At 45.3% G+C, this 9646-nt stretch overlaps 1 pseudogene; it reads left to right on the forward strand.

The window, feature by feature from the left end:
* Positions 1-507: 507 nt before the first annotated feature.
* On the forward strand, positions 508-3565 carry LOC137308577 (zinc finger protein 135-like; annotated as a pseudogene).
* The last annotated feature ends 6081 nt before the right edge of the window (positions 3566-9646 follow it).

A 9646-nucleotide genomic window follows, 5' to 3' on the forward strand; every position in this document is an offset into this window, starting at 1 on the left:
TCAGGGGAGGAGAGAGAGGGGAACCAGTGAGTGTAGAACTGAACCCAGTCAGAGTCAGCACCTTCAGGGGAGGAGAGAGAGGGGAACCAGTGAGTGCAGAACTGAACCCAGTCAGAGTCAGCACCTTCAGGAGAGGCCAAAATCTCAGAGCAGGGAAAATATATTGGAGATGGTGCGATGGGTTTGGATTTCAGCACAGGGAGGAGGGAGAGTGTGTGGGACGGGGATTTACAGTCTGGGGGAATGAGCGGGAAGAATGTTCCATCGAAACGAGAATTGTCTGTTCTGAATTTCTATCCTGTATTTACAGTGATGACTTTTGTAAACTCCTTTTACAGGGTGTTAGAAGGGGAGGATTTGCAGACGGGAAACTCAAACCAAACATCACCTCAAGATCTGACCGAGTCACTCGATTCATCAGGACCTGAATATCATCGGCCTTTGAATGTGGAAGGAGAAATGTTTGTCTGTTCTGTCTGTGGGAAAAGATTTCAAACATCAGTGTGAGTGGAAAATCACCGAGACACACACACCCGAGTGAGAGTGTTCCAGTGCACTGAGTGTGGAAAGAGCTTTAACCAGTTACACAGCCTGAAAAAACATCGCACCATTCACAGCGGGGAGAAACCGTCCACGTGTTCTGTGTGTGGACGAGGCTTCAACTGATCGTCCAACCTGGAGAGACACAAGGACACCCGGACCACGGAGAAACCGTGGAAATGTGGGGACTGTGGGAAGGGATTCAATTACCCGTCTCACCTGGAAACTCATCGACGCAGTCACACTGGGGAGAGGCCGTTCACCTGCTCCGTGTGTGGGAAGGGATTCACTTGTTTATCCAACCTGCTGACACACCAGCGAGTTCACACCGGGGAGAGGCCGTTCACCTGCCCCGAGTGCGGGAAGGGATTCAATTACCCGTCCCATCTGGAAACTCACCAACGAATTCATACTGGGGAGAGGCCGTTCATTTGCTCTGTTTGTGGGAAGGGATTCACTCGTTTATCCCACTTTACTGATCACCAGCGAATTCACACCGGGGAGAGGCCGTTCACCTGTTCTGTGTGTGGGAAGGGATTCACTCAGTCATCCAACCTGCTGAAACACCAGCGAGTTCACACCGGGGAGAGGCCGTTCGTCTGCTCCGTGTGTGGGGAGGTATTCACTCGTTTATCCCACTTCAGTGATCACCAGCGAGTTCACACCGGGGAGAGGCCGTTCGTCTGCTCCGTGTGTGGGAAAGGATTCACTCGTTCATCCCACCTCACTAAACACAAGCGTGTTCACTCTGGGGAGAGGCCGTTCACTTGCTCTGAATGTGGGAAGGTATTCACTCGTTTATCCCACTTTACTGTACACCAGCGAGTTCACACCGGGGAGAGGCCGTTCACCTGCTCCGTGTGTGGGAAGGGATTCACTTGTTCATCCCACCTTATTGAACACCAACTTGTTCACACTGATAAGAGACCTTTTGAATGTTCTGACTGTGAGAAGACCTTTAAAAGCACAAAGGATCTACTGGCACACCAGCGCACTCACACCGGGGAGAGACCGTTCACCTGCTCCGTGTGTGGGAAGGGATTCACTCGTTCATCCCACCTCACTGCTCACCAACTTGTTCACACTGATAAAGGACCCTTTAAATGTTCTGACTGTGAAAAGAGATTTAAAAGCAAAAGGAATCTGCAGAGACACCAACGTATTCACACTGGAGAGGCTGTTTAAAATGTTCTGAGACACCAGCGAGTTCACCTGTGATGCAGGGGTTGGATTCTGCTGTTAATCACATCCAGGACTGAACCATGTTCATTCTGACAGTTGGGGTTTGTTTCTGCTGATGTTAATAACCCCTTGAACTGGGCTGGGGTTTAATATTCTGGATACATGTTAAATTAATCAGCTTTGTTTTAAAGACATTGTTGTAGATTTTGGTTTTTCCCACCTGAGTGTTTAGCATCACCTGACTGGAGCTCAGAAAGGACAATCTGGGGGGAGGATCGTCCGATGGGAACAGAACTTCAGCCTGGACACAGTCCTTCAGGGCCACACTGAGAGGGGCAAACGGCACTTTGGGATTTCTCCTCTCCCTTCACTGACAGCAGAGTCACCGTGTGGGTTAATCTTGAGGCGTGTAAGAAATGTGTCCCAGCCGCTCTCTTCCATGGTCCAGAGCTCCAGGCACGGAACAGAAGGCTCCTTTACAACTGTGTTTAGATCAGGAAGAACAACGGGGAATGCTGGAAACATGCTGTCAAATCAGAGATTGGTGTAAAACTGGGATCTGTTCCTGACTGAAAGGGAAAGGGCAGGTTTAAGTTTCCAGTCTAAAACTGACTGGGAATTATTTTACAAAGATTGAACCTGTTTGTGTTACAGTCCTGAGTCTATTATTTTAAGGCAGCTGTTAACTCATTTAAAATAAACCTGTTTAAAATAAATGGGTTAAAGTCTGCATTAAAATAGCAGAGGGAGGAGTTCACAGGAGCCTGTTAACGGCTGGTACAATTATCCACCAGTCATTTGATCTCCAGATAAAGAAGGAGCTGCAGTGTGTTTCCAGATTCCCTGTTTTATTGATGAGCGGGTTAGACACCAGGATAATTAAAAATACACGACCCGGGATATCCCCAGGGGGGGTCGATCCCGATAGTTACTCTGGGATCACTCCCACTGCGGAACTCCATCACTCACCCTGCTGAAGGCTCAGGGAGTGGGGCCTCCAGGAGTCCACTGTAAGGAAGCTGGGTTTTGTTCGAAGACCAGGTTTAATATGAAACAGCGGTTATAAAAGAAAGTAGATTTTGAATCCTGCCTTGTTTTACAAACATGTACGTTGAATATTAGTGGACTTTGCACCAAAGACTGGGTCGGGTGAACTATTAACTTGTAATCACCTCAGGCAGAACAGGCACGAATTATCCCGTTTCAGATGAAACAAACTTTGTGCTGACACCACAGGCAGAGCTGAGAATCCTGCCTGGGTGGAGACTGAGCAGGAACTGTGAAGGCCATTTGTTTCTTTCAATGACCCAGTAAAAGCAAGGCGGCACCTTGCTCTGACTCTCAGGAGCCTCTTCACTCGAATCAAACAGGAAGAGGCCAAATGCTGAAACCGAACAGCCATCCAATGGAATGCTTAGTTTGAGAAGTCTTTCAGTTTAATGATTTGATTGGCCAAGGTAACCAGAGTCACATGGGCTGTCGCTCTTTGGGCTTTAATTACAGGAAGAGTTAGCAGCTTCAGTCAGAGCACAGGGGAAGGGGAGAGCTGCCAGATACAGGCAAGGGAGAACATCCTTCAGTGTCTCCCAGGCTTGGCAATGATCAAAGTCTGAGAGTTTATGGACTGCAGCTCGTTGGATTATGAATCTTACTACCGAACGAAAATATTGTATGAACATTACAGGAAGTGTTCCTTTCTACAATCTCCTGTATGAACATGTTGCACCCAGAGCTGTAATACTGTGGAATCTACATCTTAAATATATAACCCATGCTCGGGGGGATTAATACTGTGGAATCGACATCTTAAATATATAACCCGTGCTCGGGGGGATTAATACTGTGGAATCTACATCTTAAATATATAACCCGTGCTCGGGGGGATTAATACTGTGGAATCTACATCTTAAATATATAACCCATGCTCGGGGGGATTAATACTGTGGAATCGACATCTTAAATATATAACCCATGCTCGGGGGGATTAATACTGTGGAATCTACATCTTAAATATATAACCCGTGCTCGGGGGGATGAATACTGTGGAATCGACATCTTAAATATATAACCCATGCTCGGGGGGATTAATACTGTGGAATCGACATCTTAAATCTACACCCTGTGCTCGGGGGGATTAATACTGTGGAATCTACATCTTCAATATATAACCCATGCTCGGGGGGATTAATACTGTGGAATCTACATCTTCAATATATAACCTGTGCTCGGGGGGATTAATACTGTGGAATCGACATCTTAAATATATAACCCATGCTCGGGGGGATTAATACTGTGGAATCGACATCTTAAATCTACACCCTGTGCTCGGGGGGATTAATACTGTGGAATCTACATCTTCAATATATAACCCGTGCTCGGGGGGATTAATACTGTGGAATCGACATCTTAAATATATAACCCGTGCTCGGGGGGATTAATACTGTGGAATCGACATCTTAAATCTACACCCTGTGCTCAGGGGGATTAATACTGTGGAATCTACATCTTCAATATATAACCCGTGCTCGGGGGGATTAATACTGTGGAATCGACATCTTAAATATATAACCCATGCTCGGGGGGATTAATACTGTGGAATCGACATCTTAAATATATAACCCGTGCTCGGGGGGATTAATACTGTGGAATCGACATCTTAAATCTACACCCTGTGCTCGGGGGGATTAATACTGTGGAATCTACATCTTCAATATATAACCTGTGCTCGGGGAAATTAATACTGTGGAATCGACATCTTAAATATATAACCCGTGCTCGGGGGGATTAATACTGTGGAATCGACATCTTAAATCTACACCCTGTGCTCAGGGGGATTAATACTGTGGAATCTACATCTTCAATATATAACCCGTGCTCGGGGGGATTAATACTGTGGAATCGACATCTTAAATATATAACCCGTGCTCGGGGGGATTAATACTGTGGAATCGACATCTTAAATATATAACCCGTGCTCGGGGGGATTAATACTGTGGAATCGACATCTTAAATCTAACCCCTGTGCTCGGGGGGATTAATACTGTGGAATCTACATCTTCAATATATAACCTGTGCTCGGGGGGATTAATACTGTGGAATCGACATCTTAAATATATAACCCGTGCTCGGGGGGATTAATACTGTGGAATCGACATCTTAAATATATAACCTGTGCTCGGGGGGATTAATACTGTGGAATCTACATCTTCAATATATAACCCGTGCTCGGGGGGATTAATACTGTGGAATCGACATCTTAAATATATAACCCGTGCTCGGGGGGATTAATACTGTGGAATTGACATCTTAAATATATAACCTGTGCTCGGGGGGATTAATACTGTGGAATCTACATCTTGAATATATAACCCGTGCTCGGGGGGATTAATACTGTGGAATCGACATCTTAAATATATAACCCATGCTCGGGGGGATTAATACTGTGGAATCGACATCTTAAATATATAACCCGTGCTCGGGGGGATTAATACTGTGGAATCGACATCTTAAATATATAACCCGTGCTCGGGGGGATTAATACTGTGGAATCGACATCTTAAATATATAACCCATGCTCGGGGGGATTAATACTGTGGAATCGACATCTTAAATCTACACCCTGTGCTCGGGGGGATTAATACTGTGGAATCGACATCTTAAATATATAACCCATGCTCGGGGGGATTAATACTGTGGAATCGACATCTTAAATCTACAACCTGTGCTCGGGGGATTAATACTGTGGAATCTACATCTTCAATATATAACCCGTGCTCGGGGGGATTAATACTGTGGAATCGACATCTTAAATCTACACCCTGTGCTCGGGGGGATTAATACTGTGGAATCGACATCTTAAATCTACACCCTGTGCTCGGGGGGATTAATACTGTGGAATCGACATCTTAAATCTACAACCCGTGCTCGGGGGGATTAATACTGTGGAATCTACATCTTCAATATATAACCCGTGCTCGGGGGGATTAATACTGTGGAATCGACATCTTAAATATATAACCCGTGCTCGGGGGGATTAACACTGTGGAATCGACATCTTAAATATATAACCTGTGCTCGGGGGGATTAATACTGTGGAATCTACATCTTCAACATATAACCCGTGCTCGGGGGGATTAATACTGTGGAATCGACATCTTAAATATATAACCCGTGCTCGGGGGGATTAATACTGTGGAATCGACATCTTAAATATATAACCTGTGCTCGGGGGGATTAATACTGTGGAATCTACATCTTCAATATATAACCCGTGCTCGGGGGGATTAATACTGTGGAATCGACATCTTAAATATATAACCCGTGCTCGGGGGGATTAATACTGTGGAATCGACATCTTAAATATATAACCCGTGCTCGGGGGGATTAATACTGTGGAATCGACATCTTAAATATATAACCCGTGCTCGGGGGGATTAATACTGTGGAATCTACATCTTCAATATATAACCCGTGCTCGGGGGGATTAATACTGTGGAATCGACATCTTAAATATATAACCTGTGCTCGGGGGGATTAATACTGTGGAATCGACATCTTAAATATATAACCTGTGCTCGGGGGGATTAATACTGTGGAATCGACATCTTAAATCTACACCCTGTGCTCGGGGGGATTAATACTGTGGAATCTACATCTTAAATCTACAACCTGTGCTCGGGGGGATTAATACTGTGGAATCTACATCTTAAATCTACAACCTGTGCTCGGGGGGATTAATACTGTGGAATCTACATCTTAAATCTACACCCTGTGCTTGGGGGGATTAATACTGTGGAATCTACATCTTAAATATATAACCCGTGCTCGGGGGGATTAATACTGTGGAATCGACATCTTAAATCTACACCCTGTGCTCGGGGGGATTAATACTGTGGAATCTACATCTTAAATCTACACCCTGTGCTCGGGGGGATTAATACTGTGGAATCTACATCTTAAATCTACACCCTGTGCTCGGGGGGATTAATACTGTGGAATCTACATCTTAAATCTACACCCTGTGCTTGGGGGGATTAATACTGTGGAATCTACATCTTAAATATATAACCCGTGCTCGGGGGGATTAATACTGTGGAATCGACATCTTAAATCTACACCCTGTGCTCGGGGGGATTAATACTGTGGAATCTACATCTTAAATCTACACCCTGTGCTCGGGGGGATTAATACTGTGGAATCGACATCTTAAATCTACACCCTGTGCTCGGGGGGATTAATACTGTGGAATCTACATCTTAAATCTACACCCTGTGCTCGGGGGGATTAATACTGTGGAATCTACATCTTAAATCTACACCCTGTGCTCGGGGGGATTAAGGTGTGTGGAGCGTTTCACTGAAGGTCGCGAACCAAACCAGAAATAACATAAAAGCTCAAAAGGATTAAAAGCAAGTACAGAGTGATGTACACAGGAGATTAGTGTCAGTGACTGGGATTGGTTTATATCAGACAGGAGGAGATTGGTGTCAGTGAGTGTGGGATTGGTTTATATCAGACAGGAGGAGATTGGTGTCAGTGACTGGGATTGGTTTATATCAGACAGGAGGAGATTGGTGTCAGTGAGTGTGGGATTGGTTTATATCAGACAGGAGGAGATTGGTGTCAGTGACTGGGATTGGTTTATATCAGACAGGAGGAGATTGGTGTCAGTGAGTGTGGGATTGGTTTATATCAGACAGGAGGAGATTGGTGTCAGTGACTGGGATTGGTTTATATCAGACAGGAGGAGATTGGTGTCAGTGACTGGGATTGGTTGATATCAGACAGGAGGAGATTGGTGTCAGTGACTGGGATTGGTTTATATCAGACAGGAGGAGATTGGTGTCAGTGAGTGTGGGATTGGTTTATATCAGACAGGAGGAGATTGGTGTCAGTGACTGGGATTGGTTTATATCAGACAGGAGGAGATTGGTGTCAGTGAGTGTGGGATTGGTTTATATCAGACAGGAGGAGATTGGTGTCAGTGACTGGGATTGGTTTATATCAGACAGGAGGAGATTGGTGTCAGTGAGTGTGGGATTGGTTTATATCAGACAGGAGGAGATTGGTGTCAGTGACTGGGATTGGTTTATATCAGACAGGAGGAGATTGGTGTCAGTGAGTGGGATTGGTTTATATCAGACAGGAGGAGATTGGTGTCAGTGACTGGGATTGGTTTATATCAGACAGGAGGAGATTGGTGTCAGTGAGTGTGGGATTGGTTTATATCAGACAGGAGGAGATTGGTGTCAGTGACTGGGATTGGTTTATATCAGACAGGAGGAGATTGGTGTCAGTGACTGGGATTGGTTTATATCAGACAGGAGGAGATTGGTGTCAGTGAGTGTGGGATTGGTTTATATCAGACAGGAGGAGATTGGTGTCAGTGACTGGGATTGGTTTATATCAGACAGGAGGAGATTGGTGTCAGTGACTGGGATTGGTTTATATCAGACAGGAGGGGATTGGTGTCAGTGACTGGGATTGGTTTATATCAGACAGGAGGAGATTGGTGTCAGTGAGTGTGGGATTGGTTTATATCAGACAGGAGGAGATTGGTGTCAGTGACTGGGATTGGTTTATATCAGACAGGAGGAGATTGGTGTCAGTGACTGGGATTGGTTTATATCAGACAGGAGGAGATTGGTGTCGGTGACTGGGATTGGTTCATATCAGACAGGAGGAGATTGGTGTCAGTGAGTGTGGGATTGGTTTATATCAGACAGGAGGAGATTGGTGTCAGTGACTGGGATTGGTTTATATCAGACAGGAGGAGATTGGTGTCAGTGACTGGGATTGGTTTATATCAGACAGGAGGGGATTGGTGTCAGTCAGTGTGGGATTGGTTTATATCAGACAGGAGGAGATTGGTGTCAGTGAGTGTGGGATTGGTTTATATCAGACAGGAGGAGATTGGTGTCAGTGACTGGGATTGGTTTATATCAGACAGGAGGAGATTGGTGTCAGTGACTGTGGGATTGGTTTATATCAGACAGGAGGAGATTGGTGTCGGTGACTGGGATTGGTTTATATCAGACAGGAGGAGATTGGTGTCAGTGAGTGTGGGATTGGTTTATATCAGACAGGAGGAGATTGGTGTCAGTGACTGGGATTGGTTTATATCAGTCAGGAGGAGATTGGTGTCAGTGACTGGGATTGGTTTATATCAGACAGGAGGAGATTGGTGTCAGTGACTGGGATTGGTTTATATCAGTCAGGAGGAGATTGGTGTCAGTGACTGGGATTGGTTTATATCAGACAGGAGGAGATTGGTGTCAGTGACTGGGATTGGTTTATATCAGACAGGAGGAGATTGGTGTCAGTGACTGGGATTGGTTTATATCAGACAGGAGGAGATTGGTGTCAGTGACTGTGATTGGTTTATATCAGACAGGAGGAGATTGGTGTCAGTGAGTGTGGGATTGGTTTATATCAGACAGGAGGAGATTGGTGTCAGTGACTGGGATTGGTTTATATCAGACAGGAGGGGATTGGTGTCAGTGACTGGGATTGGTTTATATCAGACAGGAGGGGATTGGTGTCAGTGACTGGGATTGGTTTATATCAGACAGGAGGAGATTGGTGTCAGTGAGTGTGGGATTGGTTTATATCAGACAGGAGGAGATTGGTGTCAGTGACTGGGATTGGTTTATATCAGACAGGAGGAGATTGGTGTCGGTGACTGGGATTGGTTTATATCAGACAGGAGGAGATTGGTGTCAGTGACTGGGATTGGTTCATATCAGACAGGAGGAGATTGGTGTCAGTGACTGGGATTGGTTTATATCAGACAGGAGGAGATTGGTGTCAGTGACTGGGATTGGTTCATATCAGACAGGAGGAGATTGGTGTCAGTGACTGGGATTGGTTTATATCAGACAGGAGGAGATTGGTGTCAGTGACTGGGATTGGTTTATATCAGACA

This window comes from Heptranchias perlo, unplaced genomic scaffold (genome assembly GCF_035084215.1).
Source record: "Heptranchias perlo isolate sHepPer1 unplaced genomic scaffold, sHepPer1.hap1 HAP1_SCAFFOLD_134, whole genome shotgun sequence".
In the NCBI taxonomy this organism is placed as follows: domain Eukaryota; kingdom Metazoa; phylum Chordata; class Chondrichthyes; order Hexanchiformes; family Hexanchidae; genus Heptranchias; species Heptranchias perlo.